An 8,356-nucleotide genomic window follows, 5' to 3' on the forward strand; every position below is an offset into this window, starting at 1 on the left:
CTGATGGCGGCATTCAAGAGAATCCGGAAGGTCTAACCTTGTCTGTGGTATTCTGAGTAGGATTCAATGACTGAATGACTGTGACGTGCTTCAAACTCCTGAGGGCGGGGCGTTAGTGACAGACGCAAAAGAATCACTGGATTCTATTCCGGCCTGATTGAGAACCGACAGATGAATTCTGCTATGCTATGACAGAGCATATGCAATCGCTTTCACTAAGAGGATGGGAGGTAGCCACTGACAACAGTGAAACCCTTGCTTAAGCTTGCCATGGAAAGGAGTAAGAAGGATTGGATGAAGACAGTAGGAAAGCAGAGAGACGGAAGGGAAGGCATCTTCATGCGCTTATCTGAAGTTCCTACCAATGAATTACATAAGTATCTCTATCTTTACCTTTGTGTTATTTTCGTTCATCACCATTACCATTTGAGTTTGCCTGACTAAGATTTACAAGATGACCATAGCTTGCATCAATACTAACAATCTCCGTGGGATCGACCCTTACTCGCGTAAGGTTTATTACTTGGACGACCCAGTGCACTTGCTGGTTAGTTGTGCGAAGTTGTGTAATGCCATGGTACTGAACTACCAAGTTTTTGGGGTTCATGACCGGGGATTATGAGAGTTGTGAAAAAGTATTGTTCACAATTTCGCGCACCAAGTTTTTGGCGCCGTTGCCGGGGATTGTTCAAGTTTTGAGCAAGCTTTTGGTAACATCAGTGCCAAGATCCGGCAACAACACCAAGTTTTTGGCGTTATTGCCAGGGATTGTTCAAGTTTGGACAACTGACGGTTCATCTTGTTGCTTAGATTAGGTATTTATTTTTTTCGAAATTCTTGAAGATGAATTCTAGAGTTTCATGATGATTTGTTGAAATCTGGCTGGCTGAAAAGCCATGTCTAATCTCATTGGACCGAGGTTTCAACTTATCACCATAGGAGCTTGTTGATTTTTATCAATCTTGCTCTTGGAGCAGTGATCTGCTAAGGCTTGGCTGGCCTCTGGCCATGTCTAGTGTTTTGGACCGAAGCTTTCTTTGGAAGTTTGGCTGGCTGTGAAGCCATGTCTAATTCCTGGACCGGAGTCTTAGACTAGCATTGCACTGATTCCTGGAATTCTCATTAAGAATTTTGATATCTTTTTCCACTTAATTTTCGAAAAAAAAACACAAAAAAATTCAAAAAAATCATAAAATCCAAAAATAATTCTTGTTTGAGTCTAGTGTCTCATGTTAAGTTTGGTGTCAATTGCATGTTTCTGTTCTTATTGCATTCATGCATGTGTCTTAAGAATCTTCAAGTAATTCTTGATGATTTTCGTGCTCTGATCTTTGAATTCTATTGACTTGAGTGTCTCATATGCATTTTCATCTTGTTAGTGTCAGTAGTATACAAACTGCTAAGTTTGGTGTCTTGCATGCATTGTTATTTGATTCTTGTTGCATTTTGATTTTTCCCTACTATTAAAAATCCAAAAATATTTCTAATTTGTGTCTTTTCAAGTCAATAATACAGAGAATTGAAGATTCAGAACATACAGCAGAAGAATTGCACAGAAAAAGCTGGGCGTTCAAAACGCCCAGTGAAGAAGGACAGACTGGCGTTTAAACGCCAGCCAGGGTACCTGGTTGGGCGTTTAACGCCCAAAAGGGTAGCATTTTGGGCGTTAAACGTCAGAATGGATACCATTCTGGGCGTTTAACGCCAGGATGGCTAGAAGGGAAGATTTTGTTTTCAAATCAAATTTTTTTTAGTTTTCAAAATCTTTTCAAAATCAAATCTTTTTCAAATCAATTTTCCAATCAAATCTTCTTCAAAACCAATTTCTTTCCATTTTTTTTTATACTTACTATCAATTAATGATTTGATTCAACATTTCAAGTACGTTACCTTTTCTGTTGAGAAAGGTTTTATGTTTGAATCATATCTTTTCTTGTTAGTCATGTTTTTAATTTTCAAATCAAATCTTTTTAAAATGTTTTTCAAATCATATCTTCTCAATCACAATTTTTTAAAAACAATCATATCTTCTTAACCACATCTTTTCCAAAATAGTTTCAATCAAATCTTTTTGATTTCTAATTTCAAAATCTTTTTCAAAAATCAATTGATTTCTTTTCCCTTTTCATTTTCGAAAATTAAGTAATGTTTTTCAAAATGTTTTCAAATTTCCTACTTAATTTTCGAAAATCACTTCCCTCCTTCTCACATCCTTCTATTTATGGACTAACGCTATTCCTTAATGCAAAATTCGAACTCCATCTTCTCTGATAAGTTCGAATTTTCTACTTCTGTCTTCTACTCTTCTTTTCCTCTGACACCTAAAGGAATCTCTATACTGTGACATAGAGGATTCCACATTTCTTGTTCTCTTCTCTTTCTTATGAGCAGAAGCAAAGACAAAGGCATTCTTGTTGAGGCTGATCCTGAACCTGAAAGGACCTTGAAGAGAAAGCTAAGAGAAGCCAAAGCACAACTCTCTTTAGAGCACCTGAACGAATTCTTCAAGGAAGAAGAACTCATGGCAGCCGAAAACAACAACAATGCCAACAATGCAAGGAAGGTGCTGGGTGACTTTACTGCACCTACTCCCGACTTCTATGAGAGAAGCATCTCTATCCCTGCCATTGGAGCAAACAACTTTGAGCTTAAGCCTCAATTAGTTTCTCTAATGCAACAGAATTGCAAGTTCCATGGACTTCCATTGGAAGATCCTCATCAGGTTTTAGCTGAGTTCTTGCAAATCTGTGACACAGTCAAGACTAATGGGGTTGACCCTGAGGTCTACAGACTGATGCTATTCCCTTTTGCTGTAAGAGACAGAGCTAGAACATGGTTGGACTCTCAACCTAAAGAAAGCCTGGACTCTTGGGAAAAGCTAGTCAATGCCTTCTTGGCAAAGTTCTTTCCACCTCAAAAATTGAGTAAGCTTAGAGTGGAAGTCCAAACCTTCAGACAGAAGGAAGGAGAATCCCTCTATGAAGCTTGGGAAAGATACAAACAATTAATCAGAAAGTGTCCCTCTGACATGCTTTCTGAATGGAGCATCATAGGTATTTTCTATGATGGTCTCTCTGAACTGTCCAAGATGTCTTTGGATAGCTCTTCTGGAGGCTCTCTTCATTTGAAGAAGACGCCTACTGAAGCTCAAGAACTGATTGAAATGGTTGCAAATAACCAATTCATGTACACTTCTGAAAGAAATCCTGTGAACAATGGGACTAGTCAGAAGAAAGGAGTTCTTGAGATTGACACTCTGAATGCCATATTGGCTCAGAACAAAATATTGACTCAACAGGTCAATATGATTTCTCAAAGTCTGTCTGGAATGCAAAATGCACCAAGCAGTACTAAGGAAGCTTCATCTGAAGAAGAAGCTTATGATCCTGAGAACCCTTCAATGGAAGAGGTGAATTACATGGGAGAACCCTATGGAAACACCTATAATCCTTCATGGAGGAATCATCCAAATCTTTCATGGAAGGATCAACAGAAACCTCTACAAGGTTTCAATAACAATAATGGTGGAAGAAACAGGTTTAGCAATAGCAAGCCTTTTCCATCATCTTCTCAGCAACAGACAGAGAGTTCTAAGCAGAATACCTCTGACTTAGCAACCATGGTCTCTGATCTAATCAAAACCACTCAAAGTTTCATGACTGAAACTAGGTCCTCCATTAGGAATTTGGAAGGACAAGTGGGACAGCTGAGCAAGAAAATTACTGAACTCCCACCTAGTACTCTCCCAAGCAATACAGAAGAAAATCCAAAAGGAGAGTGCAAGGCCATCAGCTTGGCCGAATCCTGGGAGGAAGAAGAGGCAGTGAACGCCACTAAGGAAGACCTCACTGGACGTGCACTGGCCTCCAATGAGTTCCCCAATGAGGAACCATGGGAATCTGAGGCTCAAAATGAGACCATAGAGATTCCATTGGACTTACTTCTGCCATTCATGAGCTCTGATGAGTATTCCTCCTCTGAAGAGGATGAGTATGTCACTGAGGAGCAAGTTTCTAAATACCTTGGAGCAATCATGAAGCTAAATGACAAGTTATTTGGAAATGAGACTTGGGAGGATGAACCCCCTTTGCTCACCAAAGAACTGGATGGCTTGTCTAGGCAGAAACTGCCTCAAAAGAGGCAGGATCCTGGAAAGTTTTCTATACCTTGTACCATAGGCACCATGACCTTCAAGAAGGCCTTGTGTGACTTAGGGTCAAGTGTAAACCTCATGCCCCTCTCTGTAATGGAGAAGCTAGGGATCTTTGAGGTGCAAGCTGCAAAAATCTCACTAGAGATGGCAGACAATTCAAGAAAACAAGCCTATGGACTTGTAGAGGATGTTCTGGTCAAGGTTGAAGACCATTACATCCCTACTGATTTCATAGTCCTAGAGACTGGAAAGAGCATGGATGAGTCCATCATCCTTGGCAGACCCTTCCTAGCCACTGCAAGGGCTGTGATTGATGTTGATAGAGGAGAGTTGATCATTCAAGTGAATGAAGAATCCTTGGTGTTTAAAGCCCAAGGATATCCCTCTGTCATCATGGAGAGGAAGCATGAAGAGCTTCTCTCCAAACAGAGCCAAATAGAGCCCCCACAGTCAAACTCTAAGTTTGGTGTTGGGAGGCCACAGCCAAACTCTAAGTTTGGTGTTGAACCCCCACATTCAAACTCTAAGTTTGGTGTTGGGAGGTTCCAACACGGTTCTGAGCATTTCTGAGGCTCCATGAGAGTCCTCTGTCAAGCTAGTGACAATAAAGAAGCGCTTGTTGGGAGGCAACCCAATGTTTTATAATTAACTATTTTCTTTTGTTATTTTATCTTTTTTGTAGGTTGATGATCATAAGAAGTCACAAAAACAATGAAAAAAGCAAAAACAGAATGAAAAACATGAAGAAAACCAGCACACCCTGGAGGAAGAACTCACTGGCGTTTAAACGCCAGTGAGGCTAGCAGTTGGGCGTTTAACGCCCAATCTGGCACCATTCTGGGCGTTTAACGCCAGAAAGGGGCACCAGACTGGCGTTAAACGCCAGAAAGGGGCAAGATGCTGGCGTTAAATGCCAGAAATGGGCACCAGCCCGGCGTTTAACGCCAGAAATGGCTCAAAACGTGTTTTTGAGTGCCATTTGGTGCAGGGATGACTTTTCCTTGACACCTCAGGATCTGTGGACCCCACAGGATCCCCACCTACCCTACCACTCTCTCTCTTCTTCACCAATCACCTCAACACCTCTTCCCCAAAAACCCCTCACCTATCAAATCCCATCTTTCTCTTCACCACTCACATCCATCCTTCATAAAACCCCACCTACCTCACCATTCAAATTCAAACCACTTTCCCACCCAATCCCACCCTCAAATGGCCGAACCTCTCTCTCCCTCTCTCCTATATAAACCCTCCTTCACTCCTTCATTTTCACACACCTTAAACACTACTTCTTCCCCCTTTTGGCCGAACACATAGCCATTCCCTTTCTCCTCATTTCTTCTTCTTCTACTCTCTTCTTTCTTCTTTTGCTCGAGGACGAGCAAACATTTTAAGTTTGGTGTGGTAAAAGCATTGCTTTTAGTTTTTCCATAACCATTTATGGCATCTAAGGCCGGAGAAACCTCTAGAAAGAGGAAGGGGAAGGCAAAAGCTTCCACCTCCGAGTCATGGGAAATGGAGAGATTCATCTCAAGGGTGCATCAAGACCATTTCTATGAAGTTGTGGCCTTGAAGAAGGTGATCCCCGAGGTCCCTTTTTCACTCAAAAAGAGTGAATATCCGGAGATCCGACATGAGATCCGAAGAAGAGGTTGGGAAGTTCTCACCAACCCCATTCAACAAGTCGGAATCTTGATGGTTCAAGAGTTCTATGCCAATGCATGGATCACCAAGAACCATGACCAAAGTGTGAACCCGAATCCCAAGAATTATCTTACTATGGTTCGGGGGAAATACTTGGATTTTAGTCCGGAGAGTGTGAGGGTGGCGTTTAACTTGCCTATAATGCAAGGAGATGAACATCCTTACACTAGAAGGGTCAACTTTGATCAAAGGTTGGACCAAGTCCTCACAGTCATATGTGAAGAGGGCGCCCAATGGAAGAGAGATTCAAGAGGAAAGCCGGTTCAACTAAGAAGGCATGACCTCAAGCCCGTGGCTAGAGGATGGTTAGAGTTCACACAACGCTCAATCATTCCCACTAGCAACCGGTCCGAAGTTACCATAGACCGGGCTATCATGATCCATAGCATCATGATTGGAGAAGAAATAGAGGTTCATGAGGTTATAGCCCAAGAACTCTATAAGGTGGCGGACAAGTCCTCTACCTTGGCAAGGTTAGCCTTTCCTCATCTCATTTGTCACCTCTGTTATTCAGTTGGAGTTGACATAGAGGGAGACACCCCCATTGAGGAGGACAAGCCCATCACTAAGAAAAGGATGGAGCACACAAGAGATCTCACTCATCATGAGATCCCTGAGATTCCTCAGGGGATGCACTTTCCTCCACAAAACTATTGGGAGCAATTAAATACCTCCCTAGGAGAGTTGAGTTCCAACATGGGACAACTAAGGGTGGAGCATCAAGAACACTCCATCATCCTTCATAAGATTAGAGAAGATCAAAGAATCATGAGGGAGGAGCAACAAAGACAAGGAAGAGACATTGAGGAGCTCAAGCACTCCATAGGATCTTCAAGAGCAAGAAAGAGCCGCCATCACTAAGGTGGACCCGTTCTTTGATTTCCTTGTTCTTTATTCTTCTGTTTTTCGAATTTTATGCTTATGTTTATCCATGTTTGTGTCTTGTGATCATTAGTGTCTTAGTGTCTATGCCTTAAGGTTATGAATATCCTATGAATCCATCACCTTTATTGAATAAAAATGTGCTTAATTGAAAAAGAAAAAGAATTGCATGAATTTTGAATTTTATAACAGTTTAATTATTTTGATGTGGTGGCAATATTTTTGTTCTCTGAATGTATGCTTAAACAGTGCATATGTATCTTGAATTTGTGGTTCATGAATGTTGGCTCTTGAAAGAATGATGAAAAAGGAGACATGTTATTGAGGATCTGAAAAATCATTAAAATGATTCTTGAAGCAAGAAAAAAAGCATTCAAAAAAAAATCGAAAAAAATCGAAAAAAAAAAGAGAAAAGAAAACGAAAAAAATAGAGAAATAAGAGTTGTGATCCAAGGCAAATAAGAGTGTGCTTAAGAACCCTGGACACCTCTAATTGGGGACTTTAGCAAAGCTGAGTCACAATCTGAAAAGGTTTACCCAATTATGTGTCTGTGGCATGTATGTATCCGGTGGTAATACTGGAAGACAGAGTGCTTTGGGCCACAGCCAAGACTCAATAAGTAAGCTTTGTTCAAGAATCATCATACTTTACTAGGAGAATCATTAACACTATCTGGATTCTAAGTTCCTAAAGAAGCCAACCATTCTGAATTTCAAAGGATAGAGTGAGATGCCAAAACTATTCAGAGGCAAAAAGCTAAAAGCCCCGCTCATCTAATTAATACTGATCTTCACAGATGTTTTTGAGATTCATTGCATATTCTCTTCTTTTTATCTTATTTGATTTTCAGTTGCTTGAGGACAAGCAACAATTTAAGTTTGGTGTTGTGATGAGCGGATAATTTGTATGCTTTTTGGCATTGTTTTTAGTATGTTTTTTGTATGATATAGTTAGTTTTTAGTATATTTTTATTAGTTTTTAGTTAAAATTCACTTTTCTGGACTTTACTATGAGTTTGTGTGTTTTTCTGTGATTTCAGGTATTTTCTGGCTGAAATTGAGGGACCTGAGCAAAAATCTGATTCTGAGACCAAAAAGGACTGCAGATGCTGTTGGATTCTGACCTCCCTGCACTCGAAGTGGATTTTCTGGAGCTACAGAAGCCCAATTGGCGCGCTCTTAACGGCTTTGGAAAGTAGACATCCTGGGCTTTCCAGCAATATATGATAGTCCATACTTTGCCCAAGATTTAATGGCCCAAACCGGCGTACAAAGTCACCCTCAGAAATCCCAGCGTTAAACGCCGGAACTGGCACCCAAATGGGAGTTAAACGCCCAAACTGGCATAAAAGCTGGCGTTTAACTCCAAGAAGAGTCTCTGCACGAAAAAGCTTCATTGCTCAGTCCAAACACACACCTAGTGGGCCCGGAAGTGGATTTTTATGTCATTTACTCATTTCTGTACACCTTAGGCTACTAGTTTTCTATAAGTAGGACCTTTTACTATTGTATCTTGGAATCTTTTGATCTTTGGAACCTTTTTCTTTAGATCTTTTGATCACTTTGGAGGCTGGCCATTCGGCCATGCCTAGACCTTGTTCTTATGTATTTTCAACG

Source organism: Arachis hypogaea, chromosome 2, assembly GCF_003086295.3.
Source record: "Arachis hypogaea cultivar Tifrunner chromosome 2, arahy.Tifrunner.gnm2.J5K5, whole genome shotgun sequence".
NCBI lineage: Eukaryota > Viridiplantae > Streptophyta > Magnoliopsida > Fabales > Fabaceae > Arachis > Arachis hypogaea.